Below are 20,138 nucleotides of genomic sequence, written 5' to 3'. Positions count from 1 at the left end.
TCCATGCTAATACATTACCCCCAACCCCGTGACCTGGACTGATACTGTGGGCAAGGGCAAGAGATGCCATCAAGTGTCCCTGCTGTGTGTGATCTATGAATTCAGGTCACTCCAAGTTGCTATTTATAAATAATTTAGGTATAAAATAATTATTGACTTTTATTTTCATGGATTATGAGGGCATAAAATGAGCTAAGCTGACTAACCTTGAACATTTAACTTATTGAAAAGTGCTGGGTTCGAATGAGGCCGAAGATCATAAATCTTTGTGTGCTGCTAAAATTTACATAAATACATGCTGACTTTCCTCTGCGTAGATGGACTTAGAATGTTTTTGAGCAACCAGAATTATTGAGAGGATGGAAGGATTGGATTTTAAACAGCGATTATGTCAATTGGACATGTTCTCACTAGAAAAGAGAAGGTTGATTGCGGATATGATTGCTGTTTTTAGGACCAGATAATGTAGACCATGACAAGTTCTTTTTTATCTTATACAGAACAGTAGAATCAGAGGCCTGCACTTGAAGGGGGGTAATTTCAAACCAGGTTCCAAAGGGAGACAGTGGAAGCAGATACTAGTGATTAATTCAAAAACAAATTAGATATATTGCTTTCAGAAAATAATATTTTGGCATACAGTAGATGAATAATTTGAAATATGACATTGGTTCGTGTTGTAAAACTTATCATTTATAAGAACAGGTTTTAGCCTGTAAGATTTGTTTCTTTCTTTCCACTAAACAGAGTCAAGACTTATCTTAATAAATCAGATTTTATCCTGTAAGATCTTGTCTTGACCCTACACTTTACAGAGTTCGAACTTGTGAGACAGAACAACACTCACACAGGATGTTTCTACACCACCCCTCTCTGTTGTGTATGTATATACCCTGTACACTCAATGTACAGTTATGTAAGACCAATGAATGTATCTTTACACAGTATACAATATGCCTGCACCAGCAGAGGGTGCAACAGTTGGAGACCTAGAGGTCACCTCTACACCGCAGGTAACCAGGTATAAAAGGGAGCCCACCTTACTGTAACCTCATTCAGGAGCTGCAATAAATGGACTAAAGTCACAACAGTTCAAGTGCAATACCTTACCTCATGGAGTCATTACTAGAGTGCCTGCAAACATCACAATTGGCGACGAGAACATGAATTCCACGCAAAAAATAGCTAACCTTAGCAACTTTCAACAATTCGCTGATGGAGAAGATTGGGATGCCTTTGTGGAAAGGCTAGAACACTATTTCATCGTGAACGACCTGGCTGGGAACACATCGACCTCGCTGGCTGATAAGCGCAGAGCCATCCTGCTCAGCAGTTGTGGGCCCACTGTCCATGGCCTTGTCAGGGACTTGCTAGCCCCAGAGAAGACGACAACGAAAACGTTCGCAGAGCTCGTAATCCTGATACAGGAACAGCTTAAGCCAAAAGAGAGCATCCTAACAGCCAGACACCGGTTCGACACACATCAGCGGCCCAAAGGCCAAGAAATCCCAAAATACGCTGCAGACCTCAGATGATTGAGTTTGGCGACCACCTCACCGATGCACTGAGGGACATCTTTGTTATTGGAATCGGCCACGAAAGCCACCTCCACAGGCTGCTCTCTGCGGACACCACCGTCACCCTGCAGAAAGCAATTAGCTTGAGCCAAGCGTTCATGGTCTCGGCCTGCGATTCCAGAAGGATAATGACTCAACCCCAGGACTCCAACACGGCAGGTACAGTGAACCGAATGGCGCCTTCCAGAGGCAAGACTGTGACTCCGAGCCCCGCAACCCTGTCCGCCGCAGGGGGCCAACCGGCCAGCCCCATGCTGGCGCTGTGGAGGAAATCACAGAGCCCACCAATACAAATACAGAGATGATACTTGCAAGGGCTGTAACACGAAAGGTCATCTACATCGAATGTATAAAAGAAATTTTACTCACCGAGTCATTGAAGAGTTGGCTGATCACCCGGGCTCTAGCGCTGATGAAGACGAAGAGAGAGTCCAGGAGGCAGCTCAGCCCCAGGAAGAGGTATACGGAATGTTTACCTGCTCCACTGAGATTTCTCCGTTGAAGATAGAAGTTGAAATCAATGGTGTTCCAGTCTCGATGGAGGTTGACACAGGGGCGAGCCAATTGCTGATGAACCAGGCGGTCTTCGAGAAACTCTGGGACAACCCTATCCAACAACCCAAAATGCTACCAATCCAGGCGAAGCTGCTCACTTACACAAGTGACACCATCCCAGTCGTTAGCAGCGTGGATGTCCAGGTGTCTTACGGCGGCGCGATGCACAAGCTATCTTTGTGGATCGTTACTGATGATGGTCCAACGCTGCTAGGAAGAAGTTGGATGAAGAAAATCCACATCTCTTGGAGCTGGGAAAGCCTCCAGGCCCCAGCGATCGATGTCCTAGGCGGCCCCAAATTTGGATCCACCTCAGCACCTGAAGATCTTATCATCCAGCTCGACTGCGCGGTGACGGCACAGACCACACTACCCAACGGCGAGATGATCCAACCCAAACGGACAGAACACACCTTCCGGGCCATGGCAGGACTCAGAAGGGAGAAGATCGACGCAGATTGTATTTCCCCAGCTTCAGTGGCAGACCCTGTGGAGAGAAGTATCACCGCAGCCTACCTCTGTAGTGTCCCTGCACCTTACTACAAACTCACACGAGGCATGGATATATCAGACACAGTCACTCTGTGACCTTCACTTTATTGCCAGGACCAAGGAGTGCTGACCCTGGGTGGGACCTCCCCTTTTATACCTGGAAACCCAGGTGAGGAGTGTCTCCAGAAAGTTCATCCCCTGTGGTCAGGGTGTGCATTTCTAGGGTACAGGTACAGTGTACATGAGTTACAGTTACATGACTATGTCATTGCAAGATGGTGAAATACATGACATCACCTCCCCCCTTGAGTCTTTTTGTTTCAGAGGTTAAATCTGTCAGGTGGTCGACATTCTCTCGTGGAGCGCCGCAGTTGTGGCTCTGGTGGCTGAGCCTCGGCGCGCGTCTCTGTCACTTGAGGTGATTCCGGCCTGTCTGGCCTGGCCGCAGGGACTGTGCATGATGATGACTGTCTTTGTTGCTCGTCCGCCGGCAGTGGTGTGGGTGACATCTCATGCTCTTCTTCAGGTTCCTCCGTGTCTATGCTGAACCTTTTCTTTACTTGGTCCAAGTGTTTGCGGCATATCTGCCCATTGTTTAGTCGGAACACCATGACTCTATTTCCTTCTTTGCCAATTACGGTGCCCTCAAGCCACTTGGGTCCCAAAGCATGGTTAAGAACAAATACCGGGTCATCTAGTTCTATACACCTCCCCCTTGAGTTTCGAGCATGGAGCTCGGTTTGGGACTGGCGCTTGCCCTCAACAATGTCTGCCAGGGCTGGGTGAATTAGGGACAGCCGCGTCTTGAGCGTGCGTTTCATGAGGAGTTCCGCTGGTGGGACTCCCGTGAGCGAGTGCGGGCGGGACCTGTAGGCCAGCAGGAGGCGCGATAGATGGTACTGAAGGGAGGGTCCTTGGATGCATAGCAAGCCCTGTTTTATGACTTGGACCGCCCGCTCCGCCTGGCCATTGGAAGCTGGCTTGAACGGCGCTGTCCGGACGTGCTTGATACCATTGCCCGACATTAACTACTGGAATTCATGGCTGGTGAAACACGGGCCATTGTCACTGACCAGGATGTCCGGCAAGCCATGGGTCGCTAAAACCGTACGCAGACTCTCCACAGTGATGGATGTCGTGCACGAGTTCAATATGATGCACTCGATCCACTTCGAGTATGCATCGACAACGATCAGGAACATTTTTCCCATGAACGGGCCCGCATAGTCTACGTGAATACGTGACCATGGTCTGGTGGGCCAGGGCCACGGGCTGAGTGGGGCCTCCCTGGGGGCATTGCCCAGCTGGGCACACGTCGTGCACCTGCGAACCCAGTGTTCCAGGTCTGAGTCAATCCCCGGCCACCATACATGTGACCGGGCAATGGCCTTCATTAACACGATGCCAGGGTGCTCGCTGTGGAGTTCCCTGATGAACGCTTCCCTTCCTTTCTGGGGCATGACTACCCGGCTGCCCCATAGCAGGCAGTCGGCTTGGATGGAGAGCTCATCCATCTGTCTCGGAAACGGTCTGACTTCCTTGGGGCACGCCCTGTGCGCGGGCGCCCAATCCTCAGTCAGGACACATTTCTTTATCATGGATAGGAGGGGGTCCCTGTTGGTCCAGACTTTGATCTGGCGGGCTGTGTTGGGGGTGCCCGTAGTGTCAAAAGCCTCAACGGCTATGACCATCATGGCACTCTGCTCCGATGCCCCCTCGGTGGTGGCCAGTCGGAGCCTGCTGAGCGCGTCAGCGCAATTTTAGGTGCCTGGCCGCTGCTGTATGGTGTAGTCATATGCAGCCAGCGTGAGGGCCCAGCGCTGCATATGAGCTGACGCATTGGCGTTGACAGCCTTGATGTCGTACAACAAGGATGTTAACGGCTTGTGGTCCGTCTCTAGCTCGAACTGTTTACCAAAAAGGTACTGGTGCATCTTTTTTACACTGTAAACACACGCGATTGCTTCCTTCTCAACCATGCCGTATCCACGCTCTGCCTGGGAGAGCGACCTGGAGGCGTAAGCCACCGGTTGGAGTCGGCCGCCATCATTACTCTGCTGCAACACACACCCAACCCCGTAGGATGACGCATCGCATGTTAAAACCAGTTTTTTAAAGGGATCATACAAAGTCAACAGTTTGTTGGAACACAGCAGGTTCCTCGCCTTATTGAAATCCTATTCTTGATAGTCCCCCCAAAATCATTCACAACCTTTACGCAGGAGCATGTGTAACGGCTCCAACAATGTGCTTAAGTTCGGCAGAAAGTTCCCAAAATAGTTCAAAAGTCCCAGGAATGATCGTAACTCTGATGTGTTGCTGGGCGCCCACCTCCGTTTTTGATTCAGTGGGCCGGATCCCGTCTGCGGCAACCCTCCTGCCCAAAGACTCGACCTCTGGGGCCAAAAACACACACTTGGCCTTTTTCAGCCGCAAGCCTACTCGGTCCAATCAGCGTAGCACCTCCTCCAGGTTGTGGAGGTGTTCTTCGGTGACTCGACCCATTATGAGAGTGTCGTCTTGGAACACGATCGTTCCAGGAATGGATTTGAGCAAGCTTTCCATGTTTTTCTGAAAGATGGCTACTGCCGAACGAATGCCAAACGGACACCTGTTGTAGACAAATAATCCCTTGTGCGTCGTGATGGTGGTCAGAAGCTTGGATTCTTCAGCCAGTTCCTGAGTCATGTAGGCTGAAGTGGGATCCAACCGTGAACAGCTTGCCACCTGCCAGCATGGCAAAAAGGTCCTCCGCTCTCGGAAACGGGTATTGGTCTTGCAGCGATACTCGGTTGATGGTGGCTTTGTAGTCGCTACAAATCCTAACCGAGCCATCTGCTTTGGGGACGGGAACGATGGGACTTGCCCAGTCGCTGAATTCAACGGTCGAAATTATGCCCTCTCTGAGCAGCCTGTCCAGTTCACATTCAATTTTTTCATGCATCACATACGGCACCGCTCTGGCTTTGTGGTGCACTGGTCTGGCGTCCGGGGTGATGCGTATCACTACTTTAGTGCCCTTGAACGTTCCGACACCAGGTTGAAACAGTGACCCGAATTTTTGCAGGACCTGTGAGCATGAACTTTGCTCCACGGATGAAATGGCGTGCACATCCCCCCATTTCCAATTCATCTCAGCTATCCAACTCCTCCCCAAAAGCACGGGGCCATTTCCCGGAACGATCCAGAGTGGCAGCCGGTTCTGTAATCCATTATGTGTTACCACAAAGTTTGCACTGCCCAGCACTGGGATGATCTCTTTGGTGTACGTCCGTAGCTGCGTCTCAATGCGTTCCAGCTTGAGCCTACTAGCTCCGTGTGGCCATCGTCTCTCAAATTGCTGGACGCTCATGAGTGACTGGCTCGCTCCCGTATCCAGCTCCATGCGCACCGGGATGCCATTCAGTAAGACTTTCATCATCATGGGTGGCATTTTAGTATATGAGCTGTGGACATCAGCCACACGAACCCGCTGATCTTCAGCATCTATGGCTTTACCCCAGGCCTCATCCTGCATTGCAGACCCCTCGTCTGGTTCCTCTGTCTCACAGGTTAGCCTCGCTACTGCCTTTTTGCACATCCTGGCCATCACTGACATTACAAATCCTGCAGGTATATTGCTGGAACCTGCAGCTTCTCGCAGTGTGTCTACCCGCACCTCCAGCACATTCCCCCATTTCCAATTCATCTCAGCTATCCAACTCCTCCCCAAAAGCGCGGGGCCATTTCCCAGAACGATCCAGAGTGGCAGCCGGTTCTGTGATCCATTATGTGTTACCACAAAGTTTGCACTGCCCAGCACTGGGATGATCTCTTTGGTGTACGTCCGTAGCTGCGTCTCAATGCGTTCCAGCTTGAGCCTACTAGCTCTGTGTGGCCATCGTCTCTCAAATTGCTGGACGCTCATGAGTGAGTCTAAGGATAAGGGGGAAGCCATTTAGGACCGAGATGAGGAGGAATTTCTTCACCCAGAGAGTGGTGAACCTGTGGAATTCTCTACCACAGAAAGTTGTTGAGGCCAATTCACTAAATATAATCAAAAAGGAGTTAGATGAAGTCCTTACTACTAGGGGAATCAAGGGGTATGGTGAGAAAGCAGGAATGGGGTACTGAAGTTGCATGTCCAGCCATGAACTCATTGAATGGTGGTGCAGGCTAGAAGGGCCGAATGGCCTACTCCTGCACCTATTTTCTATGTTTCTATGTTTCTATGTTTCTATGAGCTGAGATTGAGATTGCTGTTAACAAAAGGACTATTACCAGGCATTCCTCTCTGATTGCCCATTTGGCATGAGATAGCATGAATTGCCGATCCCCTTTCTATTGTCCTTGTTGCGGGCCCACCCTAGAGCCAGTTGCTGCCTGGGTGGTTTCGAAATGCCCTTGCCTGCCTGCGGGGTCCCGAGCTGCGTTCACCATGTTAACTCCCTGGTCGGTCGCCACGTTTGGACCAGGGCTGCGCATAAATTAGCTTGGTCTCCTCTTCCCCTGCCATAGAGGTCTGAGCTTTCAACGCCTCCCCTTCTAAAGTCAAGTCCTTAGTCTTTATAAGCTTCCTGAAAATGCCGGCATGATTAATGCCCTCGATGAAAAAGTCCTTTAACATCTCCCCCATGCAGGCATCGGAGAACTTACAGAGACTGGCCAAGCGCTGCAGTTCCGCCACGAAGTCCGAGACATTTTGTCCCTCCCGACGCCGGTGAGAGTAGAACCGGTGCCGGGCCATGTGTACGCTACTCGCCGGCTTGAGATGCTCACTGATCAGCTGGCTGAGATCTTCAAAAGACTTGTCCGCTGGCTTTTGGAGTGCGAGCAGGTGTTTCATCAGCGCATACGTCTGTGGTCCACAGCTGGTCAGTAGATGCGCCCTCCGCTTGTCAGCTGCTGTCTCTTCCAGCCAGTCCTTTGTGACAAAGCTCTGCTGGAGTCTTTCCATGAAGTCGGCCCAGTCCTCACCCACACAGTAACGTTCCTCTGTACCACCGGTGGCCATCCTCGTGGTTCGGTGATTCCCGTTTCTCGTCGCCAAATGTAGTGCACCTTACTACAAACTCACACGAGGCATGGATATATCAGACACGGTCACTCTGTGACCTTCACCTTTATTGCCAGGACCAAGGAGTGTGGATCCTGGGTGGGACCTCCCCTTTTATACCTGGAAACCCAGGTGAAGAGTGTCTCCCGCAAGTTCACCCCCTGTGGTCAGGGTATGCATTTCTAGGGTGCAGGTACAGTGTACAGGTATGCGTTACAGTTACATGACTATGTCATTGCAAGATGGTTAAATACATGACAACCTCGAAGGAAAGTGAAAAGATGATCCAACCCGAATGGACAGAACACACCTTCCAGGCCATGGCAGGACTCAGAAGGGAGAAGATCGACGCAGAAGGTATTTCCCCAGCTTCAGTGGCAGAACCTGGGGAGAGAAGGATCACTGCAGCCTACCTCGAGGAGAGTGAAAAGATGGCGCCCGCACCACGAGGCGAAGTGCCTGAAATCAAGATGGCCACAACCAGACCATGAGGGGCAGCGTTGAGGGAGCAACATGTGATGCCGAGCAGCGAACCGGATTGGGGTAAAGATTGCAAGGCCCTCTTAAAGGAGACCGGCAACACAGAACAATTAAAGGGACAGTTCCACTTTTTGTACAGAGATGCCAGTGATACTAATGTGAGACATGTAATTAACAAATTCAAGTATTTAACTGTACCGTTGAACAGCGATGCCGGTAGGATATGTGAAAAAGGTGTAATTGATGAACACAAGTATCTAAATGTAACACTGTACAGCGATGCTGGTAATATACAGGGAAAATATGTAATTGAGCATAAGGATGTAATTGACAAATGTGAACTCGTACCTGAAAGCGATCGGAGCCAAGGTATCATGAATGTAAACGATGGAATAATGTGTGATGCCGGGTTCAAGATGGTCGCTGACAAAACCAAGGACAATCTCTCATTTGAAGCACGCAGGTCCAGTGGGCAACCCGATCATATAGACTGCGCCTCCGGGACCAAGGTGATGTCCCAAGGAGTGTGGTCATACACAGTGAGAGCTTACCCACTGCAGGGCCAGCGATCAGCGGATGGCACAGGCACCACTACTGGCACCCTGCCCCAGATCGGCTCTACCTCTCTGGCCACCAGGGCCAGCACAGGGAGCAAGAGGCCAACAACCTCCAGCCCTCCCGAGGGGACCTGGGATGACCAGGCTCCCACTACCGCTGAAGGGCAGCAGAGAGATCCTGCAGCCATCAAGGGAGGACAGGGAGGCCACACATTCCTGTGGCTCTGCCCACCACTAGGCAATGACAAAGGCCCTGAGACCCAGTCAAGGGAGCGCCTCGAGCACACCCAGTTGGCAGGGGGTGCAGCGCCGCCATCAGACAAACTGGACATAGTCCGGTTACTCTGGAACTAGCGCCCTCACCCACCTGCACCTACACCCCAGGGGCAAGACTGTAATACCATGTATGTACCTTACCTGTAAAATATACTTGTTCCACCCAGTCATGCTAAATCCAGTCATGTAACCAATCCTATTTTTTTCGTACATGTATGTAAATGCATCTGTCAAGCCACACAAATGGTCTATGTATGGGCTGAGGCGGGGGGAAATGAGGGTATGTAGCCATGGACACATGGATCACACCCAGAACCCACTCAAACCCCCACTTCAACCTCCAACCGTCCACTGCTGACCATTTCCCAATGTCGTGGCAATAAGGACTTGGGGGGTCCACAGGGAGAGAACCATTCCCAAGCACAGACAAAGTGCAAGGGCTTTGGGCACTCAAGTCGAGGGCCAGGGCACACAGTGCAAAGACCAGTGGCACAAGACTTAGGGGAGAGTAATGTTGTGTATGTATATACCCTGTACACTCAATGTACAGTTACATAAGACCAATGAATGTATCTTTACACTGTATACAATATGCCTGCACCACCAGATGGTGCAACAGGTGGAGACCTAGAGGTCACCTGCACATCGCAGATAACCAGGTATAAAAGGGAGCTCACCTTACCGTAACCTCATTCAGGAGCTGTAATAAATGGACTAAAGTCACGACAGTTCAAGTTCTATACCTTACCTCGTGGAGTCAATACTAGAGTGCCTGCAAACATCACACTCTCCAAGGGATTATCTTTACTTAGAATAATCAACAGAAATAAAAGCAATTTACGACAGCATTAAATGCACAATCAGCCTGCACCAATCTATCCCATTAAGGTACCTTATATCAATTAAAACTGCCTGTTAACTAAGTGATGAATACAAAGTAAAGATCCACCCACCCCCCCGCCCACTCTCTCTCTCTCTTTCTCCCCCAACGCTCCAGCCTCTGTCTCTCTCCCCACCAGCCTCTCTCTCTCTCTCTCCACCCAGCCCCCAGCCTCTCTCTCTCCCTCTCCCCCCAGCCCTCCCACATCTCTCTCTCTCTCTCTCCCACCCCGCCTCCCCCCGGCCCCCGCCAGCTTCTCTCACTCTCGGCCCCAAGGCCCTCCAACTCCCCACCCCCAGCCTCTCTCACTCTCCCCACCAGCCTCTCCCTCCACTCGCCCCCCACCCCACAAGCCTCTCTCGGCCTCAAGGCTCTCCAACTCCCCCTCCCCTGGCCGTCCGCCGCCGCTTGGAGCTCGCAGCTCAGCGGGAGGCCCAGTTGGCTGGAGAAGCAGCCTTGTGGAGGAGCAGCAGCCCAGCACCATTGGCACCCTCCCGCCATCATCAGGCACAGGCCTGCTCCAATCCACCCCCTCCCATTACCATTGGCCCCCTCCCACTACCATTGGCCCCCTCCAACTACCATTAACCCCCTCCCGCCGCCATCGGCCACCTCTCACTACCATCGGCCCCCTCCTGCCACTGTCGGCCCCCTCCCACCGCCATCGGCCATCTCTCACTACCATCGGCCCCCTCCTGCCACTGTCGGCCCCCTCCCATTACCATCGGCCCCCTCCTGCCACCATCGGCCCCCTCTCACTACCATCGGCCTCCTCCCACTACCATCGGCCCCCTCCTGCCACTGTCGGCCCCCTCCCACTACCATCGGCCTCCTCCCACTACCATCGGCCTCCTCCCACTACCATTGGCCTCCTCCCACTACCATCGGCCCCTTCCCGCTGCCATCGGCCCCCTCCCACTACCATCGGCCTCCTCCCACTACCATCGGCCTCCTCCCACTACCATCAGCCTCCTCCCACTACCATCGGCCTCCTCTCACTACCATCGGCCTCCTCTCACTACCATCGGCCTCCTCCCACTACCATCGGCCCACTCCTGTCACTGTTGGGCCCCTCCCACTACCATCGGCCCCCTCCTGCCACTGTCGGCCCCCTCCCACTACTATCGGCCCCCTCCTGCCACTGTCGGCCCCCTCCCACTACCATCAGCCTCCTCCCACTACCATTGGCCTCCTCCCACTACCATCGGCCCCTTCCCGCCGCCATCGGCCCCCTCCCGCCGCCATCGGCCCCCTCCCACTACCATCAGGCCCAGGCCAGCTGGGGGGGTGGGGGTGGGGGAGAGAGCCAGAGCCTCAGATCCTGCTTCAGGCAGCACGTGGATGGAATGATTCGGCCAGGAAGGGTGGTGGAGCTAGACAGGGGGCGGGGTAGTCGCCTGTCGGTCAAGAAAGTGCAGTACGGGCAGGGGGGCTGGATAGACGCCTGTCTGTCAAAAAAAGTGCAGTACAAACAGTTAGGCCCAAATCAATACACCAAGGCTGGAATTTTGCCTTCCTGGGCGTGTCCGATGCGGGCAGTGGCAATGGTGGTTTGCGGCCCTGACGCTGTCTCCTTCCTACTCCACAGAACAACTTTAAGTTAATAGGGGCTATTAAGCCCGCCTTGCATGTTACATGACCCAATTAAATGGTGCGGGTCTGGCAACGTCATTCATGATGCATTTTCAGCTGGGGCCTTTAAAGCGACTATGGCCACATTACATTTGCAGGCTAGTGTAACATAGTGCAGTCAGTGCACGACAGCATTGAAGTGCTGCAAACACTTTGGCAATGACTGCACAGAGGCAGAGGGCTGCACTCAGGTTCTCTGATGACTCCCTCCATATGCTAAGGGAGGGAGTCAGACCATGCAGGGAGGTCTTCTTCTCTTCCAATGGGTGGAAGAGACCTCGCAGGACACCAAAACAGCCTGGTTGCAGATTGCATTGGAGGTCACCAATAAGGATGTGTTCAGAAGGACCTGGGTGCAATGCTGCAAACGTTTCAATTATCTCATTAAATCAGGAAACATGAGTACAAAGCCACACTCACCTTCATCCTGCTGTGCTTCTCATCACATACTCATCACTCTGCCTTCCCTAACCTACTCCTGCACATCCTTACTCACACCAACATACCTTGCACATCCACCCATCCCCTCTCTCTCTATCTACATTATCACATCCCCATCTCACTAGCCACCCCTCAATCTCACCCTCATCCTCGTGCAATCATACCAACTAACGACACATAAGGAGGCCACTTGGCTTTAGCAACCCACTCTATCATAGTCTCCCTCTAAAGATCTAACCCATTCATTCCTTACACGCATTCCCTTGCTCTCACTCAACCTTCTCTTCTTTCCTTCCTTGTAGGAAAAGAGAGCGCACAATAAGGGGGGAGAGGGGGAGAACCGGCTGTGGTCTTCCATCATTTGCAAACCTTACAACAACAGAGGAGGCTGCTTTCAAAATATTTGTAGTTGCTGAGCAGCTGGAGGTGGGAGATGGAGAGAGGGGGACATCTCAGCAACCTGGTGACAAAATTACATCTCATACAGCTACATGGCATACAACAGTTACTCAAATGGGGGCTGATGTCATCAGCCACTGAATGGTCACCATGTGCATAATGGTATTTGTAGTCATTCTTCATATGACATGTCTAACTCTTCTCTTTACTGTCCCTCAGGTCCATCAAGAGGCGAGCCCCACCCACTGTCCAGGAGGAAGAAGAAGATGACTCTGCAGAGGAGCCTGCAGCCTCCGAGGACGCACCATCACCAGACATGAGCACACCCAGCACCAGTGCAGATACACACACCTCGGTGGATCTCACGCAAGATAGAGTAGTGTTGTCACCTGGTGTCTCCCAAGTCATAAGTGAGCAAAAGCAGATGGTGGAGACAGGGACAGCAGTGGAGATTCCTCACCGGAGGGGGCAGGATGCTCCTAGCTCTGCTCAGCTGCATGCAGACTCTGAGTCTCGGGGGCCATCCAGAAAGAGGGCGATCCTGGAGGTGCAGCAAGAAGTGCAGGAGGCTCGGACAGGTTTTGCGACCGTGATGTCTGCAAATGTTCAGAGAATGGAGGAGTCCATCTCCAACATAAGCACTACCGTGTCGCAGGCGATGACGACAGTGGCAAGGCCTCCATGGAAAGAATGGCCACCTGCAAGGAGCAGCTAATGCACCACTCACAAGAGCATATTGTCTCGATAGAGAATAGATGGCTATGCATGGAGAATAGATGGCAGAGGCTCATAGACCTCCTCTCGAGGAGGGATGTCAGCGTAGATATGGGTCCTCATGGCCCCATGATGTGCAGCAAGGTGCTCTCCAGCTCCTTGGCAGCAGGGGAGTGAGCAGGCTGCCTCAACCCCTGCTGAAACCACAGGGCTAGCACCTTGTAGAAGCACATGGAGGAGAATGATGAAACACAAGTAGAATCACAAGAGTAGCCACTTGGGTGTTTTATCCAATGTTGATGTAAAGTTCTCGTTAATATGCTGTCAAACATAAAAATCTTTATTTTCAACACTTGCTGGTCTTGGACAGATTTGTGTGCACCTTTGTAAGTGGCAGTGAGTTGCAGTAAATGGTGAGACATAACGGTACCTCCAGCAATGGTGGCGAGTGTGAAAGGAATGGCTTGGTCATTGCAGGGATGCTTTATGGTATTGGTGTGGGGTGGTGCCAACCTGATGCATCATGTGCCAGCCATATGGGTGTACAGCATCAAGTGAAATAAATCTGGTCATGATGAGGCCATCCCTGGTCTCCTGGGCAGCAATGTGCTCGGGTGCTGATGCCCTCTGTCCTGTGCAGCATCAGGTGGTTGCGGAGAAGTTTGGTGTTATAAGAACATAAGAGCATAAGAAATAGGAACAGGAGTAGGCCATACGGCCCCTCGAGTCTGCTCCGCCATTCAATAAGATCATGGCTGATCAGATCATGGACTCAGCTCCACTTCCCCGCCTGCTCCCCATAACCCCTTATCCCCTTATCGTTCAAGAAACCGTCTATTTCCGTCTTAAATTTATTCAATGCCCCAGCTTTCACAGCTCTCTGAGGCAGTGAATTCCACAGATTTACAACCCTTTGAGAGAAGACATTTCTCCTCATTTCTGTTTTAAATGGGCGGCCCCTTATTCTAAGATCATGTTCTAGTCTCCCCATCAGTGGAAACTTCCTCTCTGCACCCAGCTTGTCAAGCCCCCTTATACGTTTTGATAAGATCACCTCTCATTCTTCTGAAATCTAATGAGTAGAGGCCCAAACTACTCAACCTTTCCTCATAAGTCAACCCCCTCATCCCCGGAATCAACCGAGTCAACCTTCTCTGAACTGCCTCCAAAGCAAGTATATCCTTTCGTAAATATGGAAACCAAAACTGTCTGCAGTATTCCAGTTGTGGCCTCACCAATACCTTATATAGCTGTAGCAAGACTTCCCTGCTTTTGTACTCCATTCCTCTTGCAATAAAGGCCAAGATTCCATTGGCCTTCCTGATCACCTGCTGTACCTGCATACTATCCTTTTGTGTTTCATGCACAAGTACCCCCAGGTCCCGCTGTATTGCGGCACTTTGCAATCTTTCCCATTTAAATAATAACTTGCTGTTTTATTTTTCTGCCAAAGTGCATGACCTCACACTTTCCAACATTATATTCCATCTGCCAAATTTTTGCCCACTCACTTAGCCTGTCTATGTACTTTTGCAGATTTTGTGTGTCCTCCTCACACATTGCTTTTCCTCCCATCTTTTTATTGTCAGCAAACTTGGCTACATTACACTCAGTTCCTTCTTCCAAGTCGTTAATATAGATTGTAAATAGTTGGGGTCCCAGCACTGATCCATGCGGCACCCCACTAGTTACTGATTGCCAACCAGAGAATGAACCATATATCCTGACTCTTTGTTTTCTGTTAGTTAGCCAATCCTCTATCCATGCTAATATATTACCCCCAACCCCGTGAACTTTTATCTTGTGCAGTAACATTTTATGTGGCACCTTGTCAAATGCCTTCTGGAAGTCCAAATACACCACATCCACTGGTTCCCCTTTATCCACCCTATACATCCTCGAAGAACTCCAGCAAATTTGTCAAACATGACTTCCCCTTCATAAATCCATGCTGACTCTGCCTGACCAAATTTTGCTTTTGCAAATGTTCTGCTACTGCTTCTTTAATAATGGACTCCAACATTTTCCCAACCACAGACGTTAGGCTCACTGGTCTATAGTTTCCTGCTTTTTATCTGCCTCCTTTATTAAATAGGACCTCCCCAGAATCCAGGGAATTTTGGTAAATTACAACCAATGCATCCACAATCCCTGCCGCTACTTCTCTTAAGATCCTAGGATGTTGTTGATGGTGCTGCTGGCGTGGCTGGTGCTGCTTGGGGTTCATTGTGGTCAGATTCTGAGGTTCGAGGTGAGGCAGTATAAATGGCACCCTTGTTGATGGAATGGATGGCAGATGAAGTAGAGGTGACAGAAGCAATCATTCAATGGTGAGAGAGGTTCATCCAATGAGGTGAGACTGGATGGAGACTTTTCTGGAAAGACTGCAGCCTGCAGAATCTGTGTTGAGAATGCAGTGAGAAACAGCTTCTGCCTGAGGAAAGTGATCAGCTGTCAGGTCAGAGTTTTTATAGTCCATTTGATGCTGTCAACTAATCAGCTGGAGCAATGGCCACTCAACTCCCACCTCAGGTTGACAAACGTGATTCCCGTACAACGTGGTTCTTGTTGCCATCCAGGTAAATTTAAAAGGTAAGATTAAAAAGACTCTTAAGGATCTGAGAACAAACTAATAATACTTTAAATTGAGTTGCCCACCTCTGACGGTCGGGTCCCTGCCGCGCTGACAGAGGCACCCGAGGGAAAGACAGTGGGTTGGGTTCCCGACCCACTCCCAAAGATATCAACTTTCTGTCCGCCTCCGATCGTGTCTGCAACCACCCATAAAATTCTTGTCCAAGTCTGTCAGTATCAGCAACTTGAGACACATTCAAATTATTGGGAACATGGATTTAAACTTTATACATGCCCCCAAGACTCCCTGCTGTGCACCAATGTGACTCATGGTACCAAAGGCTTAGAAAGACCTGCTTTAACTGCAGGTCAAATATATAAGGGGCGAAATTGGGTTGCGCCCCAATTGGGGGCGTTAACCGAGGGGAGGCGGGACTTACTGTGTCCGGCACGGACGTCCCTCTCCAGCCGCAAAATTGCGGTTACTGCCTCTCATAGGAGGTGGAGCACCTTTGGGGTGGGTTCGGGGTACTACTCGGGTGGGTTCGGCAGCGCTACGTGGTTCTTCTACGTAGCGCTGAGGCGTTTCAATGTCCCTCCTCTTCCGTTAAAGAGGAGGGATGCTGTGAACTCTTCACAGCCATTTCAAGGCCTCCACTGGGCTGCTGTGGCTGCAGACCTGTATCAAGATGGAGTGCTGGGCTGCACGATGGCGGCCCGGACCACGCGACAGCAAAGCAGAACGGGCCAACGGGTGAGCCAGCACCCAAAAAAATGGTGGTGTGCGACACAGTGCACCTCTCCTTTAACTTCCGCCCCGGGAGCGAAGGCTGGCCCAGTTCACGACCCACCAGGCTGGCGCTGGCATCACCCATGCCAGCCTTGTGGGGCGCTGACCAATTTCCGCCGCGGGGTGGAAAAGGGTCGCTGTGGGGCGCAAAGGGCTTGCTGCACATGGCGATGAAATCATCGCCGGAGGTTCGGCCGCCCAAGACGCTATTAGTGGGGTGCAGTACTACCGTGTTCGCACCTCCGCTAATCCCATGCAATTTTGTGGAACCAGTAGTGTGCCCCCTGGACGAAAACAGTTTCATGTCCTGTTAGCTCCCCCTGGAGTTGCTAACGGGAGGCGCAGATCATAAGAATTTTGGTCCCTTATTGTTTTGTACTTCCATGTACGTGTACCAGATACTTACTTGAATCCATGAGTATGGCTCTATAGTGGAATTTGTGTGGGTGGATCGTAGATCAGTGTGTTTGTATATTAATCTGCTATGTAGCAGAATGATAATGACACTCAGTAATTCCTCCCATGGGATAATTAGACCATGGGCCAAAGCCTGTTTTCTTGCCTAGATTTTTAGTTCTGTAGTCTCCGTGTAGGAAGTACCTCGAACCATGCTAACTATGTTAAACATATGTATCTGCAGCAAAAACCAAATGTTCCCAAGTCTCAAAATTGAGTGTCACCGATAAATGACCAAAAACAAAGAAAAGCATAAAAATGGTTGCTATGGACTTTCTTTTCTCTCGCAACGATGACATAACAGTGCTCCTGCTAAAGTTTAAGCATGGATAGTGTAAGAAATGGTAAAAAGAAATATCACTGAGGACATCTGAGATCTGGATGGATCATATGGTGCAGTTATATATAAATCTAAGTTTTGTTTTCGTATCCATTGTTAAGAAAGAAATCTACCATCGCAAACATTTATTTCACACACACTTATTGATATTTCAGACGGACACCCGCATTCATTTGTCAACCATATAATTATGATTATAATAATACAAGTAATAGTATTTATTTTTTTTAAAGGTAGAAGTACACAAAAAACAAAATAGATCTGGAAAAAAGTTAGATATCTATGAATCATCATCAGAATCAAAGGTACCTGTTTCCTCAGCCCTGGACATCTCGGGCAAAGATGCAACATTCGCACAACCCACTCACGAACAGATGTCGGTGCAAGGTAGTTTGTTGAGAAGATAAGAGTACCTTCCTTGTGCACACTGGGTCTTTTTGCATGAACAATGTGCAAGCTCCATTACACTTGCTGGTGCTGGAGGAAGTGTGATCCAGTCTGTGACAAGTACATCATCTTCAAGTTTCCACCCATGGTCCTTTGGAGATAGGATTTCTGGCATGTTCTCAAGACATCGCATGTGAATTGCAGACTGGTAATTGGCACAATGTATATGCTTGTACAGTGAATCTTTATTTAGTGGCAAGCACGTCTCTGCATAACTTCCGGTCTTGAACATTTGACATCTGAGCTGGTTCACATCTCTGCATCCACTCTGCCCATAGAGTTCATAAGTGTATGCCTCTAGTTCTTCACAAGAGGATTGTGAAACAGCAAACGAGGTCCCTAACTTCTCAAATGTCAAACAGTGCTCTTTGCTGGCGATCAGTACTTTTGCGGATTTCACCTTCCTCATTCCATACAGAGCACTCACTAAATCACATCCTGAAAAACAGTGAAACCCTATGAGAGCAGCACGTACATCTTTCCCATTGATCAAAGATGCGATGAACATCTATTGTACACGTGTTGTTTCCTCTTCCTGTGTGAAAGTAGAGCTTGGTATCAATGTCCTTGCAGAACACCAAGCACAGTACAAAGTCATCAGTGTCAGGACTGTTTGTGATTACTGGAACTGGCAGCAAATGCGCCGTGAAGCAGTAGTCATGTGTTGGCTTCATCCTGGTTGGAGAACGGTGTTGGGATTGGTACCACATCGAGATCTGTTATGCTGACATTCTAATCTATAGCATGACACTCACTTCCGTGTCCAACAAAGAGTGTTACATCATCAATAATCTCCTTTGCAGACTTGCACCATCTTTCATAGAGGAACTGGAGAAGATTTTCATTGTTGTCACCGCAAGACAGAAATTTTGTCCACTGCTTTGGAATTTTCTGGTCAGGAGAGATGATTTTGGTGATTTGCATTCCTCCAACTGACCTCTGTCCTCTTTCGCTGCTTTTGATTTGTTGGTCTTGTATCTGTCTGATATAAAGTGGATCACTCTGGGCTTATCCATGCTTGCTTGTTTCTGAAAGCAAATCTCTGACTGCCTCCTCAACAACTTCTTCTGTTGCAAGATTTTCTACAAAAACAAGATCACTCTCATTACTGTATGATGATCTGACAAATTTCAGGAAAGAATAAGATTTCTGCATTCTACATTTAAGATTATGGGTTAGAACCTCCACTTTTGAGCTTATCGCCCAAAAATGGGCATTATTTCCGGCGTGGGCATTAAAAAAGGGTTTTCAGATCGCTGGCTTCTCGCCCATTCTCAAATCACCTAGTTTACATTTTTGAAAATGGGCGTTACCGCGAGTGATATCAAATGGGCGGTAGCGTTAATTTTTTTTGACCTTCTGCCGTAAAGTGTGGCTGTCCTTAGCAACGGCATGGCAACGCTTGATTCCCGCGATTCAGGAGGTCAAGGGTCACCATGACATGCGCAGAAGGGGAGACAGAGAGAGAGGGAGCTCAGAGACACTGAAAGCGTGTGTAGCTGTGATGTGTGCTTGTTTGGCTGTTGTGGGAGGAAGGACGGAGATTCACCATTAGCAAAAAGCCCACTAAGCACCAAGAACATAGTTGGCTTTGAGTTTTTGTCCAACAAATAAGATATAACATGGAAGGGATGGAGGAGGCCCTGGAGCTGGTAGCCAGGAACACTGGTGGCAGAGGGCTCCCAGTGGTCCCGGAGCGCCGCACTGCACCCCAAGGTGCCGCACTCCCATCGCCAACCACACGAGAGCCAGCAGCAACATCTTGCTTATGGTTCGGAGCATGCTCCCACCTCGGGACCGTCCTCTCCCGTATCCGTCCAAGCAGCGCTTCGGCTGTCACTCTCCCCCCCCCACCCCTGCTCCAATGAAGCATCGCCTGAGGACCTCCTCGGCCAGGCGGTTTGGAGTCAGGAGGGTAAGGGGAAGGAGTAGAGGTGGGGAGGAGAAGCGGTGGTGGGGGGATAGTGGGGGGGGAAGATTTGATTTGTACAGAAATACTGGTGATTTCAGACTAATGTTCGGTTTAAATGTTTTTATTTAACAAAACCTTGCAGCACATTGGCTCAGATAGCTGCACCATTACATGCTGGTGATTCCTCAACATCAAAGGGTACCATCACACTTAACTTCAATCAACATAAACTTTAACTGTCACCAAGGTGATGCCCATCGTTGATGTATGACCTGCACACTCAGCAGAGTGTCAACCTTGTAAATAACACCAACGTTCTTTCAGTCAAAGCGATCATTGATGAGCTCCTGACATATGGCTCTTGCAGCTATCATGCCATATGGGCCCTTTCATGCGGTGTACAGGGGGGCGGGGGCATGGCTTCAGCATCAGCCTGATTGTCTGGTCCGATGTTAGCGTCCGCCTCCTCGTCCTCCTCTTCCTCTCTCTGGTGAGGTGGACTGTCAGACTCATCAGTCAATTCTTGTCCCCTCCTGATAGCCAAGTTGTGCAGCATGGAGCACACCACCACGAATTGAGCT

Source organism: Pristiophorus japonicus, chromosome 4 (genome assembly GCF_044704955.1).
Source record: "Pristiophorus japonicus isolate sPriJap1 chromosome 4, sPriJap1.hap1, whole genome shotgun sequence".
Lineage (NCBI taxonomy): Eukaryota > Metazoa > Chordata > Chondrichthyes > Pristiophoridae > Pristiophorus > Pristiophorus japonicus.
The sequence above is the reverse complement of the archived record's forward strand: the minus strand, read 5'-3'. Positions refer to the sequence as shown.